At 48.5% G+C, this 11,291-nt stretch overlaps 1 long non-coding RNA gene across 1 annotated transcript; it reads left to right on the top strand.

Annotated features, from left to right (window-relative positions):
• The first annotated feature begins 7,792 nt into the window (after positions 1–7,792).
• On the top strand, positions 7,793–10,148 carry LOC141964825 (uncharacterized). Its single transcript, XR_012634390.1, has 3 exons — positions 7,793–7,941; positions 8,034–8,088; positions 10,036–10,148. It is a non-coding gene; the product is annotated as an uncharacterized LOC141964825 (long non-coding RNA).
• The last annotated feature ends 1,143 nt before the right edge of the window (positions 10,149–11,291 follow it).

Genomic DNA, 11,291 nt, shown 5'->3' on the forward strand with positions numbered 1-11,291 from the left:
GGAGGCTGTCTCCTGCCTGCTGTTCGTAAGGGAAGAAACCTTTTTCTGGAGAGAGGCATGCAGTAGCACACACAGCTTTCACTTTCTTCTTACCTGCATCTCCAGCTGAGTGTCCTCCAGCCCTTCTCCTGGCACCAGGTGGAAGACCTGCCTTGTGGGCTGGCCGCTCTGCTGTTGTAAAGGCCTACCAGAATTTGTGAGGACAGAGCTTTGCTTCAGAATATAGAAGCATTTTCATGGTTCAGTGAAGCCACAAAAGCTGAACACTTGCATCAGGTAAAGATAGATCTACTGCTGTGGTTAATGTGAAGCCTCAAGTAGAAAGTACTAAAATAGTAAAGAAGCGGCAAATAAATATACAGGAAATATGGTTTTCACTCTTCAGGCTAAAGCACGTATGGTCACTGCCTTACCAACAGTCCTCTCAGCAGAGCTGGGGGGTCTGCCTCTGCCCCACTGCTGGAGGACTTCAGAAACACCATCACTGGGGAGCATGGAAGGGTGAGGGAGAACTGCTCAGGATACAGATCCGCTCCTCAACACCTGCCAACAGCCACAGAGCCCATTGAAGTCATCAGCAGAATAACCTCTTGGTCTCCCCCCGTGGCTGGTAAACCACAAAATAATCTCAGGATTGGAACAAAATGAAGACCTAGAACTGAATTCATGTATCTGTTAATCACCCAGAAACACAACCACCCCATTACGAGCATCCGTGTTTTCCAGAGCAGCCTCTCCCTCCCAGAGAAACCTCTGGGGAGCCCAGCCCATGGGCCATGCTACAGAAACACCCCAGGCTGAGCCGCTGCTTCCCAGAAGATAATACCAAGAGGCAGGAGCAAGCCCTGACCCTCTGCAGATCTATGGGTCTGCAGTTAGCTGCAGTTCTTAGATGCTGCAGGGCATGCACAGACCATCTCATGTCTCCTCTACCCTTGCATTGTCCTCTTGTGCTTTGCACAGTGGTAGCTGGGTGGTACCTCCAGTTGTCTCATACCATGTGGTGCCAAATACCTGCAGAGGGGGAGGAAAATTCATCACCTTGAAGCTGCCATGCTGTGAGCTGCGGGTTTGTTTTGGATGTCTGTAGTATGGACCTGGACTTCATGGGGGTTTAAATCCTCCCAGTGGGATTCCGGTCTCGGTGTTACACCAGGAGCTGTGGCCCCCCATAAAGTGGGCTGGTCTCAGTTCAAATGTTTTCTTGAGCTACAGAAATGACGTAAGCTTTGACTGTCTTCCCTAACAGTCTGAGTTCAGCTAAGGGAAACTTTTGATAATTCATGTGTTGCTGGCAAGCTGCTGGGAGTATAAAAATGGGATTTGGGTTAAGCAACCAGCTAGGTGACAGCAATTTCCCTCTTGGAATGAAATTATACTTTGGCAATGAGCAGAAAGACAGATCTCTCCCTAATTATGCCCAAGATAGGTTGAAAACAGCAGAAAGTGAAGTTTTACAAGAGCTTACAGAGTTTTGGTTTATCCTTTTGCTTTTTGGTAAGGTTGGGAGGTAGAGAGGAAGAGGAGCCAAGTATGAGTTAGACACAGACCAACTGCTGTGGCTCTGTGCAAAAATGCATAGGTATGTGATGGGCCAGATAGAGAAAGGAGCACAGTCTGGGAGATTACCCTGCTGCCAAGCTGTTGTGCCAAACTGACAGGTCAATTTAGTATAAATTTTATTTTGGACTTGTAAAACAGAGCTATCTTAGCAAAATCCGCTTGATGGGCTGATGTGTTTCTGTATACAAAATGCTTGTGGTACAGGCTTAACTCTGAGAAGGATGCTGGTGTATGGCTTGGTCAGTCGTAGCATGAAGGTGTAAGGTCGATCTTGTGTCTTCTACACAGCCTCATTCTCATTAGAGCCACTTCTGTGAATCACCCTTTTCCTAAGTGTGAAATCTGCCATCTCCTTAGGTATATTCCCCATCAATAACTAGCACCAGCTTTTGAAAGACACCTCTGTGGGGCTGGAGTCATTGGCATGGAGGGTGCAGATTGCTGCCCTGGCAAGAAGGAGCCGTGTGGCCGGGCTTGTCCCTCTCTGGCCAGGTGTCGAGGAGAGGAAGGTGGTGGACAGGTCTCAGTGAGCTCATCTAGAGCCAAAGGGCAATTGCAGCAGCTTCCTGGACATTTCACAGATGAGCTGCAGTTTTCACTTTAGCTGTAACATGCCCATAGGAAGACTAAGCATAGTTTCTATTCTGGAAACTCCTTGCTTTTTCCCCTCTCATTTCAAGCTAAAATTCAATTTCTGCCATGCTCAGCCAGTCTCAGGCATGAGTAGGGGAAAGGCTGTCTTCTGGCTGGACTGAAGGTCCAGGATTTGGTGTGATGGGTTTAACAGGAACTTCAGTGGCTCATTCTGGAAGTGAAGTGATGCTTGCACTCTTTTTTTTTTTTTTTTCTCAGTTATGTATGTATCCTTATAGCATCCTTCTAGTACTTAAAGGGGGTCTACAGGAAAGATGGGGAGGGACACTCTATCAGGGAGTGTAGGTATAGGATGAGGGGTAATGATTTTAAACTGACAGAGGGCAGATTTATATTAGATATAAGGAAGAAATTCTTCCCTGTGAGGGTGGTGAGGCCCTGGCACAGGTTGCCCAGAGAAGCTGTGGCTGCCCCCTCCCTGGCAGGGTTCAAGGCCAGGTTGGACGGGGCTTGGAGCGACCTGGGCTAGTGGAAGGTGTCCCTGCCCATGGCAGGGGGGTGGGACTGTGTGATCTTTAATGTTTCTTCCAACCCAAACCATTCTGTGTTTCTATGATTCTGTGATTTGCCAACTGTGTCAAGCAGGAAAAACAAGCTCTTCTATTACATGCCTGCTCTGGAGCTCCCAGGCTTTGGTATATTCACTTTACCCCGTGCATTCCTGCCAGCGGCTCTTCCCATTGGACAGCTGAGCTGGGTAGCAGTAGATCCATGCACCTCCAGAGACAGGCAAGTGTCTGCTGGTGGCTGACAAGATGCTGCATTAATGCTAATTACATGAAGTTTTGTGCTGATGAAGCTTGCCTAGACCTACCCTTGATGCTGGCCAATATGCTTAGGGGATGCCTTTGTGGCATCCTGATGTTGAAACTCGCATGTCTTTGGTAGACTGCAAGTTTAGCCCTGGGGGAGAAGAAAGCAGGCCCTGCGCTTGCCTCACACAGCTGAGTGCCTGTGAAGTCCTTGCAGCAAGCCCACAGCTCTTCTTGCAGCTCCAGAGGCTGAGCACCCAGGGGGTTGCAGCCACGGTCTCACCTCCACGGGAGTGAGAGCACACTGCATGCAAAACAGAGAGGAAAAGGAAAAAATTAATGGAGGGGGGGAAAAAGTGAAAGGAAACAAGGCTGGACACATTTGCTCCATGATGTTTTTCACGCTTCCCTGTTTCTACCTTTTCCTCTCCACCTCTTTGCTCACCCTGAGCTCCCACCACAGAAGACATTTGATCTTCACCTATGCTGTGTCTCCCGTCCCTGTCTCTAACCCACACTGCAGCCTTACTGGCTGCCTCTGCCTTTTCATTTCCTTCTCTGAGCAGCTTCTTCACAGGGTTTTGTCCCCCAGGCCCTTCTCTGTTTGCTCTTTGAAGCTCTTAAAGGTCAGCGTGGGTTTCTTGTGGCTGCAGTGTTTGCAGGCATCGGGTGCTCACTGGTTGTATCTCAGAGCAAGCTTCTTCCCACTGGATATGTGTAGTCTCATATTTTAAAGACTTCAAGTGGCACACTCATCCTCTCAACAGCTTTGCTGCTCATCATAATTTATTCATCCATGTTTAAATCCATCCCAGGTCCATGTGGCTGAATATCATCCTTTGAGACTGCTGCTGAACGGATGGAAGGATATGGCCAACACACCCAACGACTTCTTCACCTTGCTTTTTACCAGTAAGACTGGCCTACAGCAATCCAACAGCCTGGAGAAAATCCACAGCAAGGAGGACTCCCTCGATGGAAGAGGATCAGGTTAGGTAGCACTTAAGCAAACTGGACATGACAATGGGCCCTGAGAGGATGCACCCATGAGTCCTGAGGGAGCTGGCTAACAGTATTGTGAGACCACTCTTGAATATCTTCGAAAGGCTGTGGCAGCTGGGAAAGGTTTCTGAAGACTGGAGCAGAGCTCCTATCCTCAGAAAGGGGGAAGAAGGAGGACCCAGGGAACTACAGGACAGTCAGCTGCATCTTAATCCCTGGACGGGTGATGGAGCAGCTAATCCTGGAAGCCATTTCCCAGCACATGAAGGACAAGAAAGTGATCAGGATTCAGCATGGATTTATGAATGAAAAATCCTCTGTAACCAACCTGATAACTTCCACAATGAGGTGACTGGTTTGGTGGACAAACAGAGAGCAGTGGGTGTTGTCTGCCTTGACTTTAGTAAGGTTTTTGATATCATTTCCTATAAGATCTTCATAGAGGAGCTGGTGAAGTACAAGTTTGATAAGTGGTTTTATCAGTTTCATGAGTCGAAAACTGACACAACAACCAGACACAGACACAGTCCTGGGCAACCTGTTCTCAGTGATCTTGTGTGAACAGGGATTTGGACTAGTTCATCTCCAGGGGTACCTGCCAATCTCAGCTATTCTGTTGTTCTTGAATTTGGCCCCACTATTTATTCAGAGGAAAAAAGCGTCACAGTTGTGCCTTGCAGAGGGGTTGCTCAGAGCCTATGGAATGCATGCAATAGCTACCTAAGTTAATTTAAAGTGATGAACACAGCACAGTCAAGATGACAGTTGTCTGCCGGTGCTTTAGGCTGCACCTCTTTGGTTGTGAGCAGGCTGGAAGAGCTCGCTGTGCCCTGGTTTTCCAGCACTGGGTCTCCAGACAACACCTCCTTCACTGGGACTGATCAGATTATTCTGACTCCTTTTTACTGATTGCTTTTTTTTCTCTCATTGAATCCTAGGCAGAGAATTTCAGGAACACACATACACACACACACACACACACACACCATGCAAAGCTCTGTGCAGATGCCTCCACGAGCACCCACATGAATATTGGTGATGGGCAGGAGCACACTGGCCACAGCAAATCCCTCTCCTTGCTCAGATTTCCCCAGCATGCTACTGTCCAGATCAGTAGTTTTGTGGGCAGGACTCATGAGTCTTTCCCCATTACCCTTGACTGCAGGGGGGTGGCAGTTTATCTCCTCCAGCCTGGGGACCACAGAATTGGTTGAGCAGCCATCAGCTGCTCCATGCATGTGCTTGCTGCATCCTGGGCTTGGTCCTGCTGGGGATGGAGGGGTCTCTGACCACTGTCTGCAACAGGGATGCTGAGATTGACCAGAAAATGCAATTTACTTTTCCATTGACCCACTTCTGATTTCTAGCCAAGACCGATGATCATCCTTCATGACTTTGGGGTTGCAGCAGTGTGAGAATGGGAAGAGAGAAGGACCTGGGGTTGTGCTTTCAGACAGTCTGTGGCATGAATTTCACATCTGCTGATGGTTGCCAGTTCTTCTTCTTTTTCTCCAACCACAATAAGCTGCACTGGCCTGAAGCAGTGGGTGTGCAAACTCTTCCTCGCAGTCAATATTTACAGGTCTGTGCTGCTGTATTTGCTGTTTGGTCTCTCCCACCCCTCAAAAGGTGCAGGGTACAACACAAGTGCCAAAAAAGCTCTTAAAATACTTGTGAAAGGGGTTAAGCACTAGCAGAAACCTGCCTTGGTTTTTCATTTATTTTATCTAAGATTGAGTAGAGAATATTTTATCTAAAACTGAGTGGAGAAAAAAGTTTCATTCCAGAAACCTGGAATATTGCCAGAGTGACCTGACTGATAAAAATTACTCTTTGGAGCAGTTCAATGAAGAGGTGGATATGGATGATGGGGATGTGGTAAAGGCGTTGGGTGGGCAACACTCATCTATGGCAGCTCATCCTTCCTGCAGGCAAATGAAATATCTGCCTGAAGAATGAAAGCTTCATACTTCAGTGTCTTTGTGAAGACACTGAAGGATAAACAGTCACTCCAAATGTTGCTGGTGCATGTTGATGCATCCACTGCAGTTGCCAAGGGCTATCCAAGAAACGTGCTGCTGCAGCGAGGGAATGTCCCTGGGGAAGGGACAGAACTGTCATTCCTTTTCACAAATTGCATTTTCCTGCTCATGTCTTGTGCCCATGCCTTTGCATTGTTTTCACTTGCTTTTAGCTTCTCAGATGTCCCAAGCTCACCTGAACTGCATGCAGAATGCATTTGCTGTGATGAGAAAATGCCAATGGATGTGTGATGTGACCCCCCAGATACCCAGCTCTGCACTGAGGAACGAAATGGATGGGAACAGAGAACCTGCACTCTGCTGGGCACAGGGAGAAAGAGAAGTTAAATTAAAAATGAAGATGCACAGGTGGCCACAAAACAACATGAAAGGCAGAATCTGATTGGGAGCAGTGCCCCTTTAACAAAAAATTAAAACTAAAAAAAGTTTTGTTTGGCATACAGTTTGTACTGAGCCAGTCGTAAGCTCCACTTGTCTTAAAGGTCATTGTCCTTCCTGTATGAGTATGTCTGTCCTGCCCCCTGGGGCTGCAAGTAAATGATGCATTCGCTGCCTAAGTCTAAGCAGCCTGTCCAGGATACAGGGAACTACTGAAATCTGCAGACCTGACAGATTACAGCATGAGGAGCATCAAAACTCAAAAGTTAGTGTGCGAGGTGTGGCTGGGTTTCACACTGGCTGAGGTGGGGGAAATGAGAAACCATCAAACTCCTCAGATAGATAATTGTGGGGAGCACTGGGGACCTCTTGGGGAGAAGGCTTGCAAAGCCAATATTGTCTAGGTAAGATGACATCGGCGATACCAGCTAAAGCTGAGATTGCCTAGGTAAGGGTGTCAGCAATGCTAAATTTGGGGATGAATTAGCAAAATGAGGACCAGGGTGTCAGCAATGCTAAATTTGGGGATGGATTAGCAAAATGAGGACCAATGGGGGAAAAGTAATTACAGCATCCATCTCGCTCTGGTTTTGGTGGTCTGTGGGAGTCAGATGGGGCCAGCCATGATCAGCAGGGCAAAAAAGCTTTCCCCAATGCTCTGGGGGCAGAGCTCAAACCTTCGCAAGTCTCTGATCTCTCTTGTCTTCAGTCTAGAGCATGAAGATTTGTCCCCAAGTACTCCTCTGAACCCAGGAGTGTTTCTCCCTTGAACTGAGAATCCCTTTGCAGAAATCTTGTAGAATATGGATGATCCCAGCCCACGTCTGCCTTGGTGGAGTAAAAAGCTGCTCACAGTGGGACAAGTGTTTCAGAGCCTGCTTGAGCCCCTGGCCACCTGTTAGAAACAGGCTGGAGGATGAGTTAAAGCTCTGCTCTGCTCAGGGAGCTGGGCTCCTCTCCCAGGGATGGGATGGGAGATGACTGAGCTGTAAGAAAAGGTTGGGGATGGATATCCTCAAGGCATGGAAATGATCTGGGGCATCCCATGTAATTTATATTGCTGCAAGAACTGAAATAGGAAACCCGTCCTAGCAGCAGAGACGGGCAGGTTATTCTCCCTCATTTGGCCTGGCAATCGAGCTCAGCATTTCTTGCAATGGGGCCACTTCTGGGGTGCATTGCAGCTCTGCCCATCTGCCCCTGGGGGGCGGCAGTACAGCCCCTCCGGGACACCCTCTGCCCTACCCCAGCAGAAAGGGCCACCCGGGGTCTGAGCCCCAGGAAGGAGCCGCTGCCCCCGGCCACGGTGCAGGCAGCAACCAGGCAGCTCTGCCTTCCCGTGCCGCCCGCTCGCGGCGTCGGGGAGCGGCCAGCATCTGCGAGCGCGGGCGAGAGCGGGAGCAGCCTCCCGGGAAGGGTCTCCGTCAGAGGGGCAGGAGAGGAGGTGCAAGGAGGGAGAGGAACCATCAGCAGGAAAACAGTGAGGCTGGAGACAGTCCAGGCTGCGAGCGAGCATCAGAATCCTTAAGACTGAGAAAACTCCTCACACGGTACAGCCTGACCTGTTATTCTCATTACAGTGTGGACTTTTAAGGGGCTATTTTAAAAGCAAGGCAATTTTTGAGCCGTTTTTCCTTAACAGATGCTGATGTGCCATCCTGTGGAGCTGCTGGGGACCAGCTGGGTGCTCCTTGCAGGTAAATAATTTGTCTCCAGGCTGAGTGAGCTTCAGTGGGTTCCGGGCCAGATCCTCGCCTGTTGCAAACCCACAGAGAGCCTGAGGCTTCAGCAGAGCTTTGCAATTGTGCATGGGGATCTCTGATGCATACAACTTAGACTTTTCAGATGGGGCAAAATGCTTAACCTGGAAGGGAAAGGTGTCTCTGCTTTGCTGTCCAAAGACAGAGAAGGTAGAAGCACCGAAAGAGGTAGGCACAGTGCCAAGGCTAAATGTCTACTGCAGATAGATCTACACTGGGGCTGATATATGTAATAACACAAAATTTATTGCAGTTATACTCATGTGAACAATCTCACTGTCGTCCTTATATATGCACTGACTGCCTTGAAGCACGAATGTACAAAGATTTTCAGGTTGAGCATCTAAAATAGAAAGGAAACCCATTACAGTATCCCCAGATCTTCAGATGCTGTGGTGTTAGTGAGCTCTGGCTGGGTCTCTGTAGAATGAGCTTTGAATATTGCAGTTGGAAAAAGATGCCTGAGATTAAGTATTTTCTCTTACCTTCTGCTAGTTGTACCACCTGTTCTATATAAATAGATTTCTCTTAGAGCAAGGTGATTTTTCAGTCATAAGATTATTTCTTCTCACTGCACATCTTAGTTTGGGGAGCATGAAGGCACAAAAATAAGAATCGGTAGCTGTTTCTCAAGGTTATGAGAGTGAAAAATGAAAATCATCAGATGAGCTTGATTTACTAGGATTGTTACGCCTATTTTCTTTCCCACCTGTGCTGCAAAATTACCAAGAGAAATCACCGGTCAGAGCATAAGGGACAATTTTCAGGATTGTTTGCCGAGACAGCAGGCAGCAGAATAAATACAGGCAAACATTTGCTTATGGGGCAGGAACCGAGACACGGTGGAGAGAGATCAAACACAGCCTGTGCAGCTGTGGGGTCAGCACTGGGAGCAGTCAGATGCCCAAGGCCTGAGCATCCCTGCACCTCACTGCAGGCAGACGGGCCTTGGGGGCTGCCTGTGCTGGAAATGTGTTTTCATGACGTCTCTCTTGTTGGGAAGCGTGGCTGCGGTTGCTCGGTGGTGGGTCTCTGGGGACAGGCTGGGATCGCTGCTGCCAGTCCCTGTCTCCGCAAGTCTCAGACCTGACACTCCTATGCAAGAGTTAGGCTGGCAGCTTCGGTGAGGAAATGAGGACCTTTAGCAGCAATCCTAGCACCTCCTTCTGAGCAGCCTCTTAGGAGTTCTAGGATTGTCACTGCCTGGGCAGATAAATATCCTTTCTTTCATTTCCTCTGCCTAGGGCTGGCCCCTTCCTTTAAACCCTTTAACCTTACTTTTTTTTTTTTTTTTAATTAAAGAATCCACTTTACAAGATAGGACTGCAGTAGTGATTTCTGCCTGGCTTTCCTAGAAAGCTCTTTCATTTTCTTGGGGCTGACAGCTGTGATTGACTCACAGCAGCTCCTCTTGAAGCCCTCAAGTACCTGTTAGAGCCCAAGTTATGACAAGCCCAGAAATTGCCATGTGTTTTGGGGACACATTTGCATCCTGCTCTGCTGAGAGTATGTGGATACTTTCAGGTCCAAACAAGAATTGGGAATAAGTCATGGAAATCAGGTCAGGATTAGAAAGACCCTTCTGGGCACAGACTGGCACAAAATGCCACCCAAATACAAACAAAACTCAAGTAGAAAAAGCTCGCAGTTCTGCAGCCAGGTATCTCCAAGCACCCTGTGCTGTATTTAGGCACCTCTATTAGCTCCGGCTAGGATGTCTCCCTGCCTGGCAGCATGATGGTTAATGGCCATGGCTTTGTAAGAGGCTGTGACCAAACGGTCCAGGTACCATGGTGTGTGTCCTTGGCACAGGGGGTACCAAAGCCTCTCCCAAGCTACACCGACTTGCTCCATCTCCCCAGCTCATCTTCCTCTACCATCCAGGGCTCCTGGTGCCTTTGCAACATCCTACCAAAGCAGCGGGACCCATCGAGAAAAAATGCACCGCTGTGGGATCCTCAGTGCTGCTTCCTGGGCCAGATAATGTCACACACATCTTTTCCACACGGTGGGAGTTCCTCAATGGCACCCACTCCTGCACCATCCTGCAGTACTACAGGGGGTCTCACAACCCCACTATCCACGTGCCCTACACAGGAAGAGCCATTTTCCATCCATCCAATGGATCTCTCTTGCTGGAGGACATCCAGGAAAGTGACAGTGGCATCTACAAAGTGACTGTCAACGTAGGAAACAGGGAGAGCCTGAAAATCCTGCTGGAAGTCCTCAGTAAGTGGTGGGCATGGGAGGGAGGAGTGGGGTGATGGATGCAAGCAGAGCAGTGGAGTTATTTGACCAGATGTGGACCATTGGCCAGACAAAGGGGTTTGGAGAAGGGATTTGAACTAAGTCTAATGGGCCAGTCATGAGTTTGCTTGAACCTGCCATGCAGGGAGACATCACCAGGAAGACTTTGGGAAGAGATTCCCAACCTGTCGAGTGGAGAAGATGTGGTGGTGCTGCCTAAGGAGATCTTCTAGGGTGCCTGGCTGTGACACAGGGCTGGGATCCATCCTGGAAAGGCAATTTCCCCCCTTGTTTTCTACTCTCATTGAAGGGATAAAGAGACTGGTAGGATGCCGTGTATCTGCTGGCCCTGTGGAGTGAACCTCCAGCATTTTTACAAGGGAGATCAGGCAGAGCCAATAGAGTTAAGCCCAGCAGAGTGGGCATTATGGAGAAGTCACAAAAAAAATTTCCCCCTCAGACCATACTGACTGATAGTCTGTTTGCAATTTGCATGTGCCAGCTGCTGTTGCAGAGGTAAGAGCGCACTTTAAATAACAGAGAAACTCCTCCTCAATATCACTCTCTGCAATTCCCTTAATTTTCTTTGGCATTATCCTTCCTCTGCTATAATAATGTTGCTGTCATAATGCTACCACAGCCCTTCACCACCCATTTCTCCTTTCCACCACACATAAATCTGAATGGGATCTGCTTCCTTTTCCTCTTTTTTCTCATTTCCTGTTTTTACCCAAATGCAATAAAAGCAATGAATCAGCTAGAAAAAAGAAGCCCAAACCCAGAAAGCACAGAAGCACTGTCCTGCACAGGGATTTCTAAGGAAAAGGCACCTGCGATTGCACCATTGCAGACTCCAGGATGCTGTGGTCACAGTTGCAGCCCAGATAGCCATC

Source organism: Athene noctua, chromosome 11 (genome assembly GCF_965140245.1).
Source record: "Athene noctua chromosome 11, bAthNoc1.hap1.1, whole genome shotgun sequence".
Classification (NCBI taxonomy): Eukaryota; Metazoa; Chordata; class Aves; order Strigiformes; family Strigidae; genus Athene; species Athene noctua.